Source organism: Mustela erminea, chromosome 1 (assembly GCF_009829155.1).
Source record: "Mustela erminea isolate mMusErm1 chromosome 1, mMusErm1.Pri, whole genome shotgun sequence".
Taxonomy (NCBI): Eukaryota; Metazoa; Chordata; class Mammalia; order Carnivora; family Mustelidae; genus Mustela; species Mustela erminea.
Window position 1 is genome coordinate 165,599,634 of NC_045614.1, and position 22,650 is coordinate 165,622,283.

The window sequence follows — 22,650 nt, forward strand, 5'->3', positions numbered from 1 at the left end:
CTTAGACTTCATTCTGTCACTTGTGAAATGAAACTCATTTCCATGCACAGTGACTTCAGAGTGGATGAAATATGAATTCAGTCATTTTAAATGCCTCCCACCTCAAAGATCCAATAATATTTTTAGAATTTTAGACTGTAATAAATGAGGTTTCCTTGTTTATAGAGTCACAGAAAGTATTTCTTTTCTGTAACTTTAACTTCACTCTTTGGTACAAAAACAAAACAAAACAAAACTACTTCCATTATGAACTGAATTAGTTGCCCTCATATTCATATGTTGAAGCCCTACACGGCAATGTACTCGGGAGACAGGCCCTAAAAGTAGATAGAGGTTAAGTGAGCTCATAGGTGGGACCATTCTCCAACAGAACTGGTGTCCTTTCCAGAAGAGAAGAGACACCAGAGCTCCCTCTCTCCACATACACACAGAGAAAAGGCTATATAGCAAACAGCAAGAAGGTGGCTGTCTACAAGCCAGGAAGGGAGACCTCACTAGAAACAGAATTTGCCTGCACCCTGATCATGGATTTTACTCCCAGAACGGTGAGAAAATAAATACGTGTTGTTGGAGCCGCCCCGTTTGTGGCATTTTGTTATTATGGTGGCTCCAGCAGACTATCTTGTCTCTAAAACTGAAGAGTTTAGATGTTTTAGGTAGTTTTACGCTACTGATAATCCAACTGTTGGTAACAAAGATAATCCATTTATAAAGAGAAAAATATGAAATAATTTGAAGAATAATTTACTCCCCCAAATTATTTTACGTTTTTCTAAATTAAACAAATCTAACCATCATTTTACAAACAGCATACAGCTTTGAATTGTAAGAGATACTATGTTATGCCTGATTCTGAGAGTATAAGGAACAAAAAGTCAACAGAGAAGGGCTTGAGGGAGTCTAAATAACTCAACCCTCATTACAAATCAGTAACTAAAAATTGTGAGATAGAAATGCTGATTCTTTTGAAACCAAGTAGCATTTGCTCTACATGGTAAAGAAAGCTTCAGTGGCATGGTCTCCAGTTCTTGTACCTTGCATCAAGCCTTTATCAAATTTGATTTGATACTGACCACATTAATATTCAGAGTGAAGGGCACCCATCTACTGGTTGTCACACTGTCCTTAAACATCTATATTTTCAGTGGCAAGAAGCGAATTATTAAATCATAGGGTGGCTAATATTTCTGCTGGATCGACCCTTTCTCTCAGTGTTAAGAATGAAGACACTCTATATTTTCAGAAGAAATGTAGAAGAATACACAGATTCTTATGTATTCAGGGCAGTATTTTAAAACCCTTAGAGGTGTGTGTCTGTGTTTACATATAAATACACAAACTCATCTTACACATACATGTAGTCTGAGGTAAAGGGATGGTATTTTATGCTGTGTTCAAGATTCCTGACCTCTGACCACAGCTTTGTTTTTTTAGTACAATTTCTTGACTGCTCCCTATGTGCCAGGTCTGCATCGGGCACTCAACATACTTCATTTAATTCTTAGTCCTATGAGGTAGAGATCATTACCCTGTACTAAGATGAGAAAACAAAGTTTCAGAGGTTAAATAATCGCCTAAATTCTTTCAATTAAAAAGCTCTAGAAATAGGATTTATGCCAAAGTTTCTCTGAAGTCCCCCAGTCTTAAGGAACTACAAACTATCAAACATAGCATCATTTAGCTACTCCTACATTTTTAAATCATCTTACTACACAGGTCTGGTAGCAGTATGTTATATAATACCTGTGGGATTACTCAAACCAATATTGGCTGAGGAGTTGTGTGTGCCTACTCATTTGCCAGAAGACTACAGAGACAGTGATGCACTGCTCCTATATAATGGTTATGATCTCAGCTGGAGCACCTTAGAAAACTCCTAGAATACAAATGTTAACCTTTCTACATGTCTGCTTTCTTTCTCTCTAGGATGGTTCTTAAAACTGATCATAAGTAAAGGCATTTGGCTACTACTGCCTGGTAAATTTATTGTATTACCACTGGAAACAGAAAGGAACCAATTTTCTCGTCCTTCTCTTACGTCAAATTAGATAATAATTATCAAAGTTCTGTAACGTCCTACACACTGATAGGTAATTAACTTAAGGATCAGTATTTCCCTTCTCTAACTCTGCAAACTGCAAAGGATCCAGGCTACAGATATTTTCATTCATTTTAAAACTATTTATAACACAATGGGACACGTGGGTGGCTCAGATGGTTAAGCCACCAACTGTTGATTTGGGCTCTGGTCATGATCTCAGAGTCATGACATGAAGCCCTATGTTGCACTGGGGATGGGAACCTGCTTAAGATTTTCTCTCTCTCCCTCTGCCCTCCTACCCCTCTCTCAAAAACAAAAACAAACAAAAAAAACACAGCTCTTTATAACACAATAATGTAGGTCTATTATATATACTAGAACCCTTTACTCCGTGACAGGAAAAGTTCTAACATTTGAATCATCAAGAAACTCTTGAATTGTATGAATTCCTCAGTCCTTAAAATTGGTCACAGATAGGGCCTCATAGCTCACTAAGTTCTATGTAACAAAAATGAAAGGATTCATAGCCAAATAATTTAAATGTTGAAGAGATTCAGTGGAAAGAATGAATGGACTTCTTGGAAGGTTAATATACCACATGTAACTGTCTCTCTAGAAGAGCCATAGATAGAATTCAGATATTATCGCTAAAACATGCACTACGCCTCCCAATCAGACTTTCCCTACCCTATTGCCTCTTAAAAGGCCACTCCTCCCCCGTGACACAGGGGCTGACCATATGACATGGTTCGGCTAGTGAAATGAGAGGTAGTTACATGTGCTACTTCCAACCAACAATTTTAGAAGTCACATTTCTACCATCATTCCTTTTTTCCTTCTGCCTTAATAAGAGTATGCACCCCAGAGAGGGTGCTGCTTTAGCTTTGGTCCAGGAACAAAGAGGACGCTGAGGGCAATGGCAGTAGATTTACCAAGATGAACGAGTGTGAGGAATAATTTTTACTGTTACAAACCACTAAGATTTGGGGACTCTTTGGATAATGAAACATAACTCTGCCTAAGCTGAGTGATACACCATATTTCCTAGATTTATTGGGCCCTGGCATCCTTTTTCATGTAACATTTGCTTCCTAATTACTCCTGGTTTCACATGGCATCTTTTCTATTTCTTAGTTAATACTGTTTTTATGATGACCGTAAATGTGAGCTAGAAGTATATAGTATCATCCTAAGCTTCTTAAATTTTATCAGAAATATGAATGTGTCGATTTCTTATAGTCAATAAAAATATTTTATTGAAATAATTTGATTAACATTCAGAAATCATAGATCAGATGGCTACTTAAGGAAAGACTGCCGCACTAATGCTGATTAACAATTCAGTTTTCTGAGCAGATCAAGTGACCAGTTTTACTTTCTATAGATGTATTCTTATTCAACGAATTGAAAATACTGCCACAAATTTAATTTTCTTTAAACTTCACTACATTTGACTCCCTTCTGGATAAACAATTAAGAACCTATTTAAAATCTCAGTATCAGTATTCAAATATTCTACAGTCTAGTCTGCTGACCCAGTAAAACCAAAATCAACTGTATGTTAACTGGCACTCTTAAATTCAGAATTCGTATTTGAAACTTAATTGTGCCTTAAAGGATAGCAGAGAAAGGAGAAAAAATGATAACTAAATACCAATCTTTTCACTGGCATTAAGATTTTTTCGTGTTTAAATATCCTAGTAAATATACATCAAGCTAAATCAGACATATTTTATAATATATGCATAATCTTAGACAATGACTTTTAAAAGAATGGTTCAGAGCCCTTATATTTATACTCGCACGATAAAGCAACATTCATTCAGTCATCTACTTACTAAAACATGAAGGTAGCCACACGTACTCTAGAGAGATCTGAAAAGCTAACAAATCGAAATACTTAAAAACAGGAAAGGTTTAAGATTAATTTTCAATTACTCAGAGAGTAAGTTCATGTCCTGAAAATTGCAACTAAAAAATATTTACTGTATTTGTTCATTTTCATCTACATCAAATTCCTGTCTTTAAATCATAAATTCACCACCAAGTGTTCAGATATCAGTAAAGCAATCACACATTTTATTCCCAGACTGAGACAACTCTCCATTTAAGTAACCATTATTAAAATTAATCTGAAAATACTATTGCCATATCTTAAAACCATGAAGAACTTTTCTCCTAAAGAAATAGCTTTAAAAACAACTTATGTAGATGAGGACAGAGTTACAGCATTTGTGAGTTTCAGAGTCTGATATAATTTGACACGTATATACTTTACAACTTCAACTTTTTCTTCACTGTGTGGTTTTCAAACAGTTTTACAATACTGTTATACCTGCCTCTATTATTTTTAGTAGATTAAAACCATAAAAACACTCCATAATGCTTTGATACCGGTTCATTTTTCAGTCAAAGCCAAAGGCGTACAAGCAACAATAGCTTATGGGGGATAGACTGATTTAGTATTTACTTAGGTATGAAACCTCTACGTATTCAAGACTTGAATAAATTGACTTTTCCCCAACAGCACATTACTGTAGAGAAACAAATGCGAGTTTTGAAATTGTTAATTTTTTTAAATTCAGGATTTTAAAGGAAAGTTTAACTTACTTGATGATGGAGAATGAAACGTCACTTTAAAAAAAAAAAAAAGAGTAATTCACAAACAAAACAAAACAAAAACCACCACACAAAATTATCACACTTTCCTAATCAACATGGAAGGTGAATGCATCGGATGGGGAAAAGTTGAGAGCAGCTCTAGATAACACAGGGTTCCCACATGGTTGACTTGCTTCCCTGCCTCTAGGTAAGGAAAATGCACCTGCAGTGCTGCTCTTACCGGTCAAGTCAAGACTTTCCATTGTGATTTTAATGGAACATCAGAATTTCCAGCTTCTGTGATGCAGCAGGATTCTGTGAAAGACCCATAGCAAAGTGGTTAAGTGGTGAGCCATGAAGGACTTTCCAACAAAAACAAACTTTTGTCCTTTTGCAAAACTACCCCCCCACACAATGAGTAAGAGGCAAACAATCAAAATCGGGCAAATTATTAAAAATCCCTATGCTAAATTCTTTAGAGAAAGCAGCCTGCAGTGTTGTCAACTTTAATTTTACAAAAAGTCACTAAAATTATTCAATGGGAATTCTGGGATTAAAGTTACAGATACCAAGATTTACAGGAAATCATTTCTTCAGGTTTTTAGCAAAAATCAAGTACAGAATTACAGGCAAATTCTGTGGAAAATCAGGATGTTAAACTGACATCCTAACTAGATTCAAGTTATTTTACATGACTGGACCAACACAACCAGATAAGCTATGGTTAGGATACTAATATCTCAACATTAATTTTTTATATGTTTTACAAATAATGTGTGAAGCAATATAGTTGTGTTTTTTTTTGTTTGTTTTGTTTTTTAAAGTGAGGAGTAGCAGGAGACATCCTCAGGGACAAATGTTACCCAAAAAATTACATTCTAGCTGAAAGTGATGAAATAAGTATAGGAAAGAGCATCCAAATCAGCAAAAGTTTGTCCACAAAAATTAAATGGAACATTTTACATTAATAATACCGCAGATACGGACATACACCTAAATTGCATCACTTTTAAGAATTAAGTTATTTCAGTTGCTATGAGAAATGCAACTGTTTAGTTTCTAGGATGCTTCAATGGTTAATACTAACTTCACACTTAACCAAGAGAGACAATTTCCCACCCCACTGCAAATTATGGCATTTCTTTACGATCAGCAGGATATAACACACTCTAGACACTGGATAGCACTTACTGACTTACGGCTCTATCAATATTATTAGTCATCTTATGGCATAACTGAAGTTTTTTCCCTAATCAGCCACTATGATATGGAAGAACTTACATTAAATATCAAAAATGTGTACTGACTCCTCTTAGTAATCCTATCTATACTTGGATGATTCAATTGCCACCCAATGCTACTGAAGAAAACAATAGTTAGAAACAATGAATAAAATATTAAATGGTCTCATGTGGCTTCATACAAGATACTACTCATTCATCCATATTTTTTAAATAAGAGCATCACTGAAAAAATAAATCCAGATCTTTGAAGCAAACTACAAAAGACACATATGAGTACTTTAAAATTAAATGACTATGTTCATTTATTTATTTATTTATTTATTTATTTATTTATTTATTTGACAGACAAGAGATCACAAGTAGGCAGAGCAGCAGGCAGAGAAAGAAGGGAAAGCTGGGTCTCTGCTGAACAGGGAGCCAAATGAGAGTCTCGATCCCAGGACCCTGAGATCATGACCTGAGCCTAAGGCAGAGGCTCAACCCACTGAGCCACCCAGGAGCCCAGGAGCCCCTAAATGACCATGTTCTTAACTAAGGAAGGGTACAATTCTGAAATCCAAGTAGTGGTATAAAAGTCTATTCTTAATTATCACAAAATAGGCAACTAACATGATTAAAAATACTGTTTCAAAAAATATACTATCTCATATATTTAAATCACATAATCTTCTTCATATAAACCTATGAAAGCCAGTATAGAAAAAAGAAAACCATTAAAATAAACACTGTAAAGGAAAAAAGGAAAAGAAACACTATAAAATAAATGAGTAAAAATCACGAATAAATAACTATAAAAAACTGTCAGGAAGTAAATTGGTATAAATGAAAAAAAAAAATTATAGTACCAAAACTGGGAAAGGAGGGTCCACCATTAATTGACAGTATGGATTTAATTCTTATTCTGGTTTCAAGATTCCTTTACTTTTTAGCTTAAAAAGTAAGCACATGCTATCTGAGAAATGAAGTATGCTAATATATCCTATATGCAGAACTTCTTTTAGGAGCTCAAAAAAGTTCTCACTAATCTTTGGGTACCCTTATTGATTAGTTGTTTCTATAATCAGTATATCATATATATACATATGTCATTATATAATATATAATCTATCTAAAAATGGACCATAACTATACCTTATTTTGATTATAATTCAGAAATGAACAGCTGAATGAAATGAATTTCAGAAATGAAATAGCTGTGACACAGCTATCTCTGGATAAGTCAGGAGAGAAAGGATGGAGGCTGACTAACGCTGTGTATGCTGTAGCCAAGAGAGGTTTTAAAACTCAGGGTAACAAAGAAATCTTGTTGGACTTCACTGACTATGAGAGAGAAGCCAGGGACTCCGCCACAGAGTAAAGGTCAATTTCAAGGCTGAAGATACTGCCTGAGACAGACTCCCTTTGAGTTCCCTGAGCGCCAACCTCAGAGACTCCAGATTGTATCTGGCTCTTATAAATGCCCACATGAGTAGCTTCAGAAAAGCAGTTTCAGCATAAGCTGCTCTGCATTTAAGTTACAAATAATTCACAAGGTGTTGCAGTGTGCTGTAAATGGGCGGCTGTGGGAGTGTCAGACAGTCGTGGGGATGGGGCGAGGAGGGGAAAATGCCTCAAGCATGAACACAACCCTGCAGACTGGGGGCTGGGGTGTGCACTCCCACCAGCGCCTGGCCAGATTTTCACCTCAGCCCACAGAGGCCTGTGTTCCCTGGGTCCCACTCTGGCTTCCTCTCAACCCTCACTCTCATCCTTAGCTCTCAGGACACTGCCTCCCCCAGAGGACGCATACCTAGCAGGACTGATCAGGCACAGCTCAGGATTCCCTCTGAGAAACTTCACCTCTTACCCCAAATTGGGCATCTGACTTGGCATGTGAAAAACTTGTCTTAAAGATCAAGCCTAAACAATCCCAGAAAGATCCCAAAGCAACTGGGATTCTGGCACAGCTTACACAGTGCCCCTTGGGGTGTTCTGTTTCGAAAAGCCTATTATACTAAAAAAGGTGAGGTGCCACTTCTTACAATGAGACAGACTCCCAATTAGTGTTAATGTACAGTATAACATTCAAAGGCACATCATGGAAAACTCCCCTTCTAGGCCAACGCTGTGTGCTTTGCACCCTGATGTCATTACTATCCGGTCAGTGCAGAAGGGACTCCAAGGCAACCACGCTGCCCACTTACATGGAAAGATACTTAATCCCCAAGAATGACTGCTTTTCTGATGTTTTCATCAATTCTCTGGGTAATAGATTAAGCTTTAACTAACTCATTTTCATACATAACCTTAATTCAATAAAGCTCAATAAAAGTCATTCTGGACTGCAATTATTTGCTAAGGAACAATTACGTTCAAATGAAAAAAAAATTGTTAGGCATGATACAATGCCTGGTACAGATGCCTCTCCATTTATGGCACCAGAAACAATAACAAAAATAGCCAAACAGCTAGAAAAGGAAATGGATTTTTCCTCATCCTCCGGAAAACAGAATACTCATGGTCTGACACCCCAAGAAAACAAAATGGAGAACCCAAGAAAGCACATTTGAAAATTATTTTTTCCATGTTTGTGCTTTGAAAGAGACTGCATTTCTAATCTCAGAGTCAGCACAACCTCCAAAAGCCAAAACAAGTCCAGGTCACAAAAAACAGTCTTAATACCCACTCATGTGCTATATATTTCACTGGTTTCCTCCATTTTCCCAGCAACACATACTCCAATCCCCTTACTTGATGCAGCTTTCTTAAAAGATTTTTCCTGCCTTAAAACTACCTTTTTACATGAGTACTATTTTTATATTTTCCTCAACTCATGCTTTTATATACTACACGCTTACAAATAAAACTTAAATGCAAACTCTTCTACGGGATAAAGCATACATGTAGTCTAAAAAATTCTCATGGATGTAACGAAAGCCTTCCCTGTCCTGTGTGTGCCCAAGGTCTTCCACCCACCCACTACACTGCCTACCCCTTTGATCTCCCCAAAAGTGGCAGCAGGCAAATTATTCAATAGTACAGTACTGAAAAGGCGTACCAGCTGTTTTGTAATTTGGGACAATGAATTCCACACCTCAGGTCACTGTGTCCCATACCACAGGCCAAAGGATGCTCTTCCTAGAAATAAGAAACTGATAGTCTGACTTCCAGTTAAATTACTTCCTGAAGTATAATTTCTTCATATGAACAAAGACAACTGCAGAGAGATACATACTTACACAGATACACACGTATACAGACACACACACGCATATATATGCTTTTTAACAAGTGCTGTCTTTACTCATACATTATATTGCCAACACCTTTGTTAAAATCTTTATACTTGAGGCTTAAACCACAGCTATTTCACAGGCATTCTGGACAGGCACCAATCTTTAACAGATATTACAAGTGTCAGTTACACTGAAAATGGAAATCTCTTAAAAGAAAATACAAATTGAAAGTACCTCTTTGTCTCCTTCCCACCCCCACTCTTGCATCTCCTTAGGACCCAGAGCCTTTCTGTTAAGATATCTTAAACACAATAATAAAGGCAAAGTAAGAGTTCTCTAGATATCTAACAGTAAACCAAACTACTAAGTCTTTACAGATTTGTCCATCTGTTTGGACTTCATAGTAAGCTGTTAGAAAACACCAGGGGCAGAAACCAAAAATTCTAGCAATCATTATTTAACACGGGCCTCCTATAATAAGATGAAAGATTCAGCACTCAATATTGACCAATTTAAAAAATGCTGCTTTAAAAACTATCTATCACCTGCCTATGTGACAACAGCACAGACATGCAAATGACAGAACCCTTTACAGCCTGAGAAATTATGAATGGCCACCATGTATTAACACTGCAAAAGGGAAGTATAAGAGTTGCTGTTTTTTAAAAGCTGATGATCTACTTGGGTGATCACACTCACTCCCTCTGTCTCACACACACACATTAAATAATAAGAGAAATGTATGTTGAAATGGTAAACCAAGAACTGGAAAAAGGATGAACAAGGTCATCTTTATGCAGAAGATGAATCAAGCTGGAACCTACAGCACCCGTGGAGAGAGGAGATTGGGGGGGGGGGGGGGTACAGGCACATGGGGAAAAGCACACCAGAAGGGAGAGGAAGAAGATCTGGCTGGAGGGCTGTGACTTCACATCAGAAAGTGGAACATGAAATATAGGCAAATGAAAAAGTCATGCAATTTGCTCCTTTTTTTCTCTCCATAGTCTCAGAGAACAGGGTACAGTTAGCAGCATAGTGTTCTGCAAAGCACACGAACCTCAGGGCCAAACCCTGCATCCACCGTTTACTACCATGTAATTGTGGGGCAATTCCTGGGCCTCTGTCTCCATTCCTCACCTGCAAAATGAAGATAATCCCTCCACCTCTAAACTTAGGTTGCCTTCAATTATGATTAAAATATAAATACTAAGGGCTTGACATATAGTACATGCTCAATAAATGTTAGTAATCTCACTGGAGTTAAAACTAAATGGTAGAAAGTCATGTAATAGAGTTACATTGTGAAAGCACTGAAATTTGCCTTGAATATTCTCAGCGTTTGGATGTTAAGTGAATTGCTAGTTTTTCCAGTGGGGTTTCACTGTAGATTTTGTTTTAATTTAGGTGGTTTGAACATATGTTTAACTCTGACAGTCTGAGCAGCCACTTTTTAGTCCTACCAATTTCGAGGTACATTAGCTGATTTGATAATATGGATATTTTATTATAATGCTCATTTGCCGTACGATTGTTGTTTCAGGGACCACAGTGGAAACATGAATTTCTGCAGTTCCCTTAAGTAGAGGTGGAAAATGAGTAGGCATTAGTCCCATCAACTGGCTTGGCAGGTAAGCACTGAATGCCTCTTTTATACTCTTGTGAACTATATAAACGTGCCTTTGACCTTCTCAGGCAGAGGAAATTGCACATTTAAGGCAGAAGGAGTTTCACTTCCAGGAAGAGTTTAAAAACATGCTTGCCAGCAGCTACATCAGGAATACCAACAGGGAACTCCCAGGTACTTTGGGAAGATTCATTAGCTCTATCAAGCCACTGAGCACTGAGCTGGAAAATATTAGGTTAGGGTAATCCCGGCCCTGCGGGATATCGTGCCTATGCTTTACGTGGGTTAGACCAAATAAACTCTGGCCTACACACTTTAGGAATTAGCCTGAACCTTCAGGCAGGAGTTCTGTGAATAAAACCCACTGGACAAACCTCAGGACCACCTTGTCCCTTTGAAGTAAGAAAGGGTTCATTTAACCTGCTTTCACTCCAGCAAAAATTGACAATATATAGAAAATCACATTTACTTAAACAATTTAGTCCGAAGTCAATCGATTAAAAAAAAGGAAGTCAGTCATTTGCAATTATACATTAACTTTAAATGGAAAATATCCTGTTTGAAGTAAAAGTCACTGGTCTTTCCCTTTTTTTCCTGAATTAATTAATTAAATTGCACAATTCAATGAAGTAAAAAAATATAACAAAACTGTGTGTATGTTATTAAAATGCACACTTCTAGGATGCCTGGGTGCTCAGTCAGTTAAACATCTGTCTTTGGCTCAGGTTATAATCCAAGGGTCCTGGGATCCAGTTCCACATTGGGCTCCTTGCTCAGAGGAGAGCCTGCTTCTCTGTCTGCCTGCCACTCCCCGGGCTTGTGCTCTCTCTCTTCTCTCTCTCTGACAAATAAATTAATTAAATCTAAAAAATTTTAAAAATAAAAATAAAATGCACATTTCTTTTGAAATTTACATTATCTTTTTTTCTTTAAGCTCTACTATTCAAGAAAGAGTCCCTGTCCCTTTCAAGAGCCTTAATGTATATCTAGCAAATAGCTTAATTACAGAAAGATGCTGGTCCAGACATGTTAATTGCAAGAATATTCCTGATATGAAGACACAAAAGAATCTGCCCAAAAGTGATCCACAGTGTCAATACACTCTACTTTATCAACAAAGTTATTTAGAAGTTATTATTAGAAGTTATTTGTCAACAAAGCAGTTGCTCCTGGGACACATACTACACAGTAGTTACTTTAAGTCAGAAAGATTCAAGAAACTTTCCTTGGAGGGAAACTGTGAAGGTGAATCACAACATTTTCATTGCTGAAACCAAGACAAACCCAAAAAAGTTAAGTGACTGGACAAAAGGCATTCAGCTATTTTGTGACCAGTAAGTACCCCAGGTCTCCACAGTGCTTTTCCCATTCCTCGCCTCTGCTAACCCCACAGGATGTGAGGTCATTCCCCAGTAGAGATTCCAGTAATTCATGGAATCACAGAACGCTGGAGGTGTACAAGAGCTGGAGTCCACTTAATTCACCCTTTGGAGCACAGCAAGCTAGAGTCAGAGGTAGGCCAGAATGAGGGCTCTGGTTTGCCATCAATAGACCAGGAGAATGCTCCAGAGCAGGTTACATTAGATCCTCATTCTTCCTGCAGTTCTCAGAGCAGCAATGTCTACCTAGAAAAGGATCATAAAATAGGGCCTAACTTTCCAATCAGGGTTAGAGGGTCAGAGAAGGTTTCTTGGCTCTGGAACACTTTCCCCCTTCCTAGTCTGAAGGCAGAGAATGACATTTTTTAGTTATAGAAATGAGCATGCAAAATATCGCTTTGCATTTCTAAATATTCTCATAAAATACCTTGGAGTGAAAAAGTTGGTTTACATGTATGTGTGGAGGAAGGCAGTCTATAGGAACTCCGTATTTCCCACTTATTTTTGTGGCGAACCTAAAACTGCCCTAAAAAAATACTTTATTAAACTTTAAAAACCGTGAATGTCCGTATACTTCATTCTAACAATATTAAAATTAAGTACTGTGGGGGTGCCTGGGTGGCTCAGTTGGTTAAGCATCTGACTCTTGGTTTTAGCTCAGGTCACAATCTCAGGATGCTGAGATGGAGCCCCACCTCAGGCTCTGTGCTCAGTGGGGAATCTGCCTCTCTCCTTCTCCCTCTGCCCTTCTCTGGCTCTCCCTTTCTCTCTAATAAATAAATATAATCTTTAAAAAAATTAAATCCTGACTAAAAATAATAAGACAACAGTTGAAAATATATAAACACTAATTCCCCTTTAAATATGCTCACTCACACAAGAAACACCTAGTACCAATTAAAATTATGCCCTACATTAAAACTAAGCACATGCCTACCACAATGATCTCTGTACAGTACAAATGCTCCACCAGTCACTAAGCCCCAGTAAATGCCTCTGTATTAGTTCTGCTCCTTTGGCAGTCAGTATTTAAAGTAATATGAAATATTTGGTTCAAGTTATGCCAATTCAAAAAAAAAAAAATGAAAGAAAATGACTCTCCAGGTATTCCCACTGGTAGACGCAAAGGACTCCTTTGTCACGAATTCCAGTATAGCAACCCTTCAGAGCTCAGCAGTCTACAACCCCAGGGGATGTGTTACAAGGTGAAGAGTGAGCAGTGTAACCTGCAGTGCCCTAGACACATCGGTAGTAGCCAAGGTTCACAAAACTCATAAATATTTTGAAATTTTAACTTTTTAATAAATTTTTTTGAAGATTTCATTTATTTATTTGAGAGAGAGCAAGAGTGAGAGAGACTGTAGAGAGAGAGAAAGAAGCAGGCTCCCCACTGAGTAGAGAGCCCTTGGGACTCGATCCCAGGACCCTCTGATCATGAGCCGAGCAGAAGGCAGACATTTAAATGACTGAACCACCCAGGAGCCCGTAACTTTTTTATAATTAACAAAATCGTAACTTTACAAGCTAAAATGGAAACTAATTGTCAAAGCCTTTTTAAGATGAGAAAATAATCAGCTACAAAAGTGCATTTTTCTATACTGGCTTTTCTTAAGTAGATTATAATAGACATAAATGTATTCCCCCACCCAGTATACATGTAGCTCCTATTTTCCGGTAAAAGCACTCTGATTTGGGGGAAAATATTTCTCTTTGCTCACATAGTCTGTGAGCAAATCCCCTGTGTGGGACTGATCTATTTTGCATCCAAGTTTCAGGAATAGAAAGATCACCCAGGCCTGCCAGTCAGCTTCTTCTACCTACTTGGACACTGTGATTGGGTGAGAAATGGGTACAAAACCTGACTCGGGGCATAATACACAAATGTGTTACGCTCTTACTAGCACTTGAAGTAAAAGGAGAAAAGAAAGTAGAATGGTTTACATTTGTTGCAGGAAGAGAAAAAGAACATAAAAGTACCGGACCACATATACATCTCCTGAAAAGAAATGAAAGGGAGCACTGATTTATCTTTATTTCAAATCTTAACTTCAACAAACTAATTCCAATTTTTTGGCACACTATGACATTCAAAATAGAGATGTTTAAATTTTCAGTCTGTACTCCTACAACACCAAGTTTTCTTTCAATTTAGATCTCCTGTAAAGAAAAGATCCCGGTTTCAACAAAAACACTGAAAAACTGGTGAATGTTAATGTGACTTTTTTTTTCTTAATTTTATTTATTTGACAGAGAGAGGTCACAGGTAGGCAGAGAGGCAGGCAAGGGGGTGGGGGGAAGCAGGCTCCACGCTGAGCAGAGAGCCCGATGTGGGGCTCGATTCCAGGACGCTGAGATCATGACCTGAGCTGAAGGCAAGGCCCAACCCACTGAGCCACCCAGGCACCCCGTTAACATGACTTCTAAAACCAATTCTGAGCGCATTCCCAACATCTTGAAATTTGTTGTGTGTGCTTTATACTTAAGTACATAGTGGCACACAATTCATTTTCCATGCCTAGAGTTATGTATTTTGATTTAGGAATAGGGGGTAAACATAACATGGAATAGTTGGGAATAGTATTTTCCTTTGTGATAGTTACCATTCATAGTTCTGAGGAAAAAAATAAACAATTTTTGAAGAATTAAAATATGACACCAAAACTCTGCTGAATACAATTTTCTAAAGCAAATCTTCTTCTTAACTTGACTTATTACTTCCATAGATGGTCAGTGTCAATAAAGAACCAAAGGATTAAAAAAAAAAAAAAAATCAAAGAGTTGGGTGTCATATAATATCCTGGAAATTATTTTTTTCACAAAATCTCTCATATCAGCTTATCTGACCCAGGCCTCTTTCATAAAAGTTGAACATAAATATATAATGTGTTCATCTATGAACATACACATACAACCAAAACTCTAAACTTCAAAGTACTGAGTTCTATGGTTACCTGGATCCCAGAGAGTTTGCTACAATTTCAAAAGCAACAACGTAAGTACTTGTTTCCTACTTTGAAGGTAAGACAGACACAAGGAAAGCAATATCATTTAAATATAAATTCAGACCTGGGATAAACTTCTAAACATTAGCTGTATCAAAAATGCTTTTATATTTTTCAGAAATGTCAAAAACCTGATTCAACAATGCAGTTAAAACTCAACTTCAATTTGAATTAAAAAACTCAACTCTACGGGTGAGCAGTAACAGGAAGAATAGTAATATATTGTGGATTCTGATCTGCCATTAAATTCATAATCTTCAATTAATCTAGTTGGCATGAAGAGTTTTGTATGATGAATTTGGGAAATCTTCAAGATACAGTCTAAGATACAGACTTGAATAGATTTGAAACTTCACAGATTATCATAAAACCCGCAACAAAGTTCAACACTGCTGCTACAAAGATAATTTTAATTAACTAGTTAGGTTCCTTTTATTCCATATTCCACTCCCACTCCTCTTCCTCCCTCCAAAGCAACCATTTTAATGTGCCTACGGAGACTGAATGTGTGCTATTTTTACACAGAACTGAGAAGGGCACATCAGATAAACTGAGGTAGAGTGAGAAGACAGACACTATTAAAAGGGAGCTCTCTTTTGAAGTTCCAATATGGGAATTCATATCGGAATTTTTCTGAGCTATGTTTCTTTTTCAGAGCAAAACGGAGTTGTGTCAACTCTTCGCCCATCACATCTTCACCACCACCCTGATCTGGGCTCACTTAACTCTTGGAAAAGAGTATGGTGGGAGTTAGGGCAGGAAGATTGATGGAAATGATAAGGCTAAGGTAAACTTGACAAAACCAACATACCTTATCACATGTTTCGGAAGACTACAAGGCAGCTGTAACCATCTAAATTTCACTGTAAAGTTTCAACAAACACCACAGTTTCTGTCCCATGAACATTCAACTACTAGGCAAAGAATCTAACACGCAGAACTGTTTGCTTACACGTGACATGAATGTTTAAAATTAGAAGAAAAGTACTACAGAATCCATCCTAAGCAAAATTAAAGCTGAGGTCTGGTGTCTTCCAACTTTCCTCACGGATCTCCTCTCCCCCAAAAGACTCTTCACCTTACCACAGGGACCAGAGAGTGTCACTCTATCAACCTCCACATCAAAACCCGCTCTTACATGAATGAGAATACTGACAATATTAACTGAGGAGTAAAATCTGAATGCTAACAGGCAGCACTATTAAATTTAAGTAAAAATATCTCTAAATGCAGAGTAATCAAAGTAGGCAGGTAACATGAAAGCCCGTCCACAGATTAGTAAGCACTGCCATCTTTGTTTACATCACAGAAAAATAACACCTGTAGTCTACACTTAGTAGCATCAATTGTAACAAATAAAAGTCTGAAAGTAGAGAATGGGGCATGTCTTAACTGAAAAGCATGTAAAATGACACTACAAAGTAAGTCACCAGTGTGAAGTACTCAAAAAGAACTACGCCGTTCAGCAAGAAAGGACGAGAGTCCACTCTACCCAGTATTGTCTGTATCAGATGAGGACAGAAAGAACCCAAAGTTCCCTCCGGCCAGATCACTCCCAGATTATGGACAGAGGCTGAGCAACCCTGCTGGGGTCAGAATGGCTGAAGGAAATGAAAACGTTACTCTGGAAAAAAAGTGCTGTTTTCACATCCTTTTGGGATCTCATAAGGAAGAGGCATCGAATATAATTTTATTGGGTGGTTTCAGAGTTTAAAACTGTAATCAATTAACAGATGTTTCTAGGAGGCAGTTCGGGGTGTTCAGTATGAGGAAACACTTTTTGTCAGATCTGTCAAAAAGCAAAGTGAGTTCCTCTTGGATATTTTTCCATCAATGGAGATGTTCAAGCAGAAACTTAAGTTCCTGCATGGGGATTCACACAGGGCAATGAAGGCTGCTCTCTATGCCTTAATCTAAGATCCAAGCATTCCAAAATTCTCTAGGTTTCTAAAATCAAAGAAATGATAGCTGGAAGCCATGAGGCTTGAAATTCATTACACCCAACAGTCATGGTGGCCAACAACCAGAGCTCTATCCCCTTGCTCCAACTGCCCAAAGTGCTAGTGCAATAATATCACAAAGGAAAGTTTAGTTATTCGCACTATAAATCACAATGAGTGCTAGTCAAACTGTTTAAAAAACTAAATACTGATCACATGTTTCTAATTAAAACACTTTTCATATAAAGATTTAATATTAATATAATTCAATTATAACCTGCTAAGTTATATGCTCATATTGTAACAAGGAACTAAAACTGATTATTTTAAGAAATTCAAAGTAAAAGTAATTATTATCTATATTTACAGAACTGTTCTTTGTAACCCAAAACACTTCATCGACATTCAATCTATAAAAAATTTACAGTAACTGGTAAAAATAAATTTTTCCCTTTTTTATATATTAAGAGCCACTAATAGCTACAGTTACACTCACCAACCTCTTAAGTAAGAAAAATACATTTTCAGAGTAAAAATTATCAGATGGGTAAATCATTTAACCACAAGGTTTCTCTATGTACATTTTTTAATCATTATTTTATTAATATCCCAAAAGACTAGGCTACTAATTTTAGAGAGCAAAGAATTTGTCAGATAGTCACGTTTGACTAGGGATCTTATTTTCTTTCTAATTTGTATCTTACAGATTTAGGTCCACATTTTTATTTCATTACCTTAGGAAATTTGCTTTTCAGCATATTTTTAGCTGAACTTGCAGGGTGGAGAAGGCACTCTGGGATTGAAGATCATGAGGTTAATATTTTGGTAGAATTAACAAACCTTGTAATTGACTTCTTGAGGGAGCTTGCCATTGTTCCCTGCCAGAGGACATTACCTTTCAGTTAAAATTCCACTGTACAGGTAACTACTCTGGTACCTGCCCGGTGAGCTCTTTTTGTAACCAAACATTTTTATTTGTTAAACCTTCTCTGAAGATTACCCCAAATATCTAACATAAGAGCAAAACACAAACTCCCTCAAACCTAAATTTTCAAATTTTATTTCCTCAGTAAAAATAAACATAATAGGTAGATATACCTAGGTACCTCCAAAAAGTGAAAGGGACTAAAAATAGGTAAAAAAGCATTTCTAAGACTCCATGATCAGTTCCTGCTAGGATCTGTAATAGGGGCAGGTTAGCCAGCTCTTGACTGCCAGTGCTAATGGAAGGCAACCAGATGAAGTAATCTGAAAACCATTCTCAATTCAGTTTGGAATTGAGCAAAGGAGGTCTTCCCATAAATCAATTTTTCTTAAAATGATAGGATATATGCAAGAATAACTTGAAAAGTTTTTAAATACATAAAATTTTAAATTACTATTGATATTTATTATGGTTAAAAGTAAATTTTATAATTTATAGGTACAGGTCAGATAGGTAGCTAACTGGCGAGGAGGAAAATGGTCTTTGGTAGCTAAGGAAAAATGATCTGGGATTGAAATGTTAGAGACTGCTATGGATAATGCACAAATATCAAGAAGAAATGCAAGCACTTGTAATATTTATATGCAAGAGACCCCTGCTTAAAAAGAAATAAAAAAATGTTTAAAAACAAAAGAGAATCCCTAAACTTGCCTTGTTATTAACTCTTCCTTTCTATTTGCTTGTTTGCTTGTTTGTTTGTTTTAAAGCTAAATCTAAGCAAGGAAAGTGGTTTTTAGCCCAAACATGGGAGAATAAAATTTATACTATGAATCAAACACAATACTTGCTTTAAGAACTAGATACCCTAAGCCAGGAGACTCATTTGAAACTAGTTTTTTTGCCGAAACACTTAACTTTCTCCCACTGCACAGTAATTCTATGGTGACTATCTCATTCTTTCTTTTAGTGAAGTATCGTCACTATTTTCATCCAAGTGGCTCACTATCAGCACTGCTTGCTGGGCCCTTTGTGAGGTAGATGTGATTAGGCAACAGTCTGCTGAGGCAACACTCAGCAGAGTGAAATGGGGGATGAGCCCAAAAATGAGCCCAAGGGCTCAGAGGCCCGAGCAGTGACAAGGTGGTAATACCCTACTATCATGCAAAAGCTGAGTGTCCAGGTGGTTATGAGTGAGAAGGTAGCTGAACACTTTGCTCTAGTTGGCAGAGATCCAGCTTATCCTCTTTTCTTTTACATGGAGTGTTCCATGGAATAAACGAAAAACAGCTGAGCAGACAGCAGGATTTGTGAATCATCCAGATACATACAGGTCAAACCTATGGTCTAGATGAGAGAGGTCATCTGAGAATAAGAACAGGGGCTGAAGACGGAAATCTCAGGGCACCCTCACAGCCTGATCTCTCAACAGTTCCTTCAGCTCAACACTATGGAAAGAGTAAAGAAAGAAAGCTCAGAGATCACTGCCCTGACCCAACTGCCACAGAGGAGTGTTTTCAGGAGCTGGTGTGACCTGCCCTCAGGACCTGCTAACGCTGAACTTTCCTACTCCCTACACAGCATGCTACAGCCTGCCTGTAGTGTATTCTGTTCTACAACTTTTCCTTACATTGAAAATCCCCCATATTTCAAAAGCTTACTATATACCGAAACATATTTCACTCACAGAATTATGTCCCCCCCCCCTTTTTTTGTTTTAAATAACCTCTACCCACAGCATGGGGTTCTAACTCACAACCCAGAGATCAAGAGTTGCATGCTCTACTGACCTGACCCAGCCAGCCAGATGCCCCTCTCCTATTTTCTATCCGAACTGGTTTAAAAGAGAAACATAAGCTGACTGCTTTGGTAGGTGACAGAAATGACAAACTCATCAGGACTGGGTCAACATCTGAAAATCCAACATCACTTTCCTGGCTCCTCACCCCAGAAATGTGTGATTCGGTTCAAAATAATTTAGGCAGTGCCAGCAACCAAAGAAACACCAGGTTTGCTGGTTTCTTCAGGGCTGGGTAGTGGGGAGAGAGTACATTCAAATATAAAATGTAGCTGTATTTACTCTAAGAAATTTGCTGAATCAGAACTTGTAGGGGCCTTAAAAAGTTCCCACAGTACAATTTCCTTTCAAATCAGTCACTTTCAACCCAGACAACAAAACACAAATAACTTTTAAAAATGCAGATGCACGGGGGCACCTGGGTGGCTCAGTGGGTTAAGGCTCAGGTTATGATCTCATCTGGCTCTCAGCTCAGAGGGGAGCCTGCTCCCCTCCCCCTTCTGCCTGCCTCTCTGCCTACTTGTGATCTCTCTCTCTCTCCCCCACTGTGTGTGTGTGTGTGTGTGTGTAATAAATAAATAAATAAATAAATAAATCTTTTTTGAAAACATGCATATACACAACCACTTTCTACCCTAAACCACTTAAGTGAAATACTGTGTAGTGTTGACGTCAGGCATCCATAATACTGAATGCTTCCTGGGTGATTGATTCAAAGCTACAGCCAGGTATGAGAACAACTATGTATGTACACTCACACACACACACACATACACACACACATACAGAGACTGAGTAATCTATATATACATTTTTTAAAATATTTTCATTTTTTAAGTAATCTTTACACCCATCATGGGGGTCAAACTCACAACTCCGATATCAAGAGTCCCATGCTCTACTGACTGAGCCAGCCAGGCACTCCTCTTTTTTAATTTTTAAGTTTTCTTATTTTCTTAGGACTGGATGATATAAATTAGGCATTAAAAACTGATAGCATTGCTGGGCTCAAGTAGTTAAAGCATCAGGCTAAAATGGTCACAGGTAACAATCAGACCAGTTAAACTTACTCTCTTTTATACCAAGACTGCATCTCTACCTTGATAGGCATCTTACCAGTTTATTCCTTATGTATGAATCGATCTGTGTGAAAAAAGCAGTGGAAGAAAGTTTCTCAACACAAGCAATGAAAGCTGTTTTCAAATTCATGAGGCAGAAACAAGGAGATGAGGAGATAATGTGGCCGGTGTCAGTCATTCTCTATCCCATGTTCTCTCCCATTATCTTTCAGCTTAAAACATGTTTTGCAACATAGCTATTATTAAGGATGCATTCTGTGGCTACAAGAGTAGAAGGGCAGAATTTCTCTACATGCCCAGTTGACTACAATCAGATACATGCTATGATTACTATTTAAATAGATAAAATACATTAGACGCTAAGCGGTATGTTTTTAGGGGAAAAAAAAAAAAAACTGGAGCTCATGCCTCAAAGTTAATAATACTATTTATTATCTTCAACATTCCAACGAGCAGTGGGAATGGGTGGTGGGCGGTACAGGCAAAGGTAGAGGGAGAGGTGTATTACCTGCTGTGAAACCACCTCATTTGATAGTTTGACCATTTGTCACTTGGCAATTAATAAATTAATTTTATTTTTTTAAACACCATCCATAATGATGCTCACTGTCATGTGCATAATAATTAGTACTAACCTGGGAACTAATAGCCTTCATGATTTTTTTGTATCTTTGTCCCTACATTTATAGTTGGTCCTTCTACATAGAAATCACTAAGGATTTATATATTCACAGATCCTGAACAGTTTTCAAACGAACAGGTATAAAAGTCATTTGTTTTTGTTTCATTTTGGTTTCAGTTTGTTTCCTCCGCATTAGCAATTAATTTGTACTACAGCTTCCTTTGTGAAGGGGAGGTGCTAAGGGACAAGACTACTGACTAACTGGGGAATTTAACTACTCAGATCATCCAAAACCCACAGCCTCAACTCTGCGAGCTCAGTACAAAGAGACCCACATCTTATCAGGGGAAAAAATGCTGAACTATTCTAGAAACTGAAAGCTTCCCTGAGCTCAGATCAAACATTTAAAAAGTAAACACTTCACAATTATAAAGAAATCAAAACACTGCTTTCAAGTGGGAAAGATCAAGGAAGTAAAATTGTTGTTTTTGAGGAACACAGTGGTTTTCTATCTAGAAGCTTTATATACAAAAAAAAAAAAAAAAAAAAAAAAAAAAAATCCTCAGGTACCAATACCTGTTATAAGTGTTTCTAATTCCTCAATTTTTTAAGTTTCCATTTTACTTTAATACTGGAAAACAAATCCTGATCCTAAGATTTCAGTGCAAAACAATGTAAATTACACATCTGGGCCAAAGAAATGCTAATATGAAGTATTTTTTAAAAAACCAGTGGGGTGCCCGGGTGGCTCAGTGGGTTAAAGCCTCTGCCTTCAGCTCAGGTCATGACCCCAGAGTCCTGGGATCAGACCCATATCCTGCTCTCTCCTTGGCAGGGAGACTGCTTCTCCCTCTCTCTGCCTGCCTCTCTGCCTACTTGTGATCTCTGTCTGTCAAATAAATAAATAAATAAAATCATTAAAAAAAAAAAAATCAGTGATTGACATCTTTTTTATGCCACATCTACTTTTGGTTTTGGCTCAATTTCAAAATCCCTCCTAAAGTTCTGTGAATTTTATTAATGATGTCACAGTATTCACTGAGATAACTGTAGAGCTTGTTTACCTAAATGGAAATAATCTCAATGAATCCTGAAACAAGAAGTTTCCTCATTTAGAATAGTACATACAGGAAAGAGATTAGAAAAGAAGTTTTTAATCTGTCTCACCTTCTTTTTTTAAGGG

The 22,650-nt window shown here is 37.4% G+C and overlaps 1 protein-coding gene across 7 annotated transcripts in view; it reads right to left on the bottom strand.

The window, feature by feature from the left end:
- Positions 1–22,650, bottom strand: part of BBX (BBX high mobility group box domain containing) — a 274,540-nt gene that overhangs the window by 158,636 nt on the left and 93,254 nt on the right. For 6 of the 7 annotated variants that reach the window (XM_032350051.1, XM_032350053.1, XM_032350046.1 and 3 more), the window contains exon 3: positions 4,884–4,957. The gene's annotated coding sequence lies outside the window, so the exon portion shown is untranslated. Of the gene's footprint in view, positions 1–3,879; positions 3,925–4,883; positions 4,958–22,650 lie in introns of all 7 variants that reach the window. The other variant, XM_032350052.1, reaches the window with a different exon arrangement.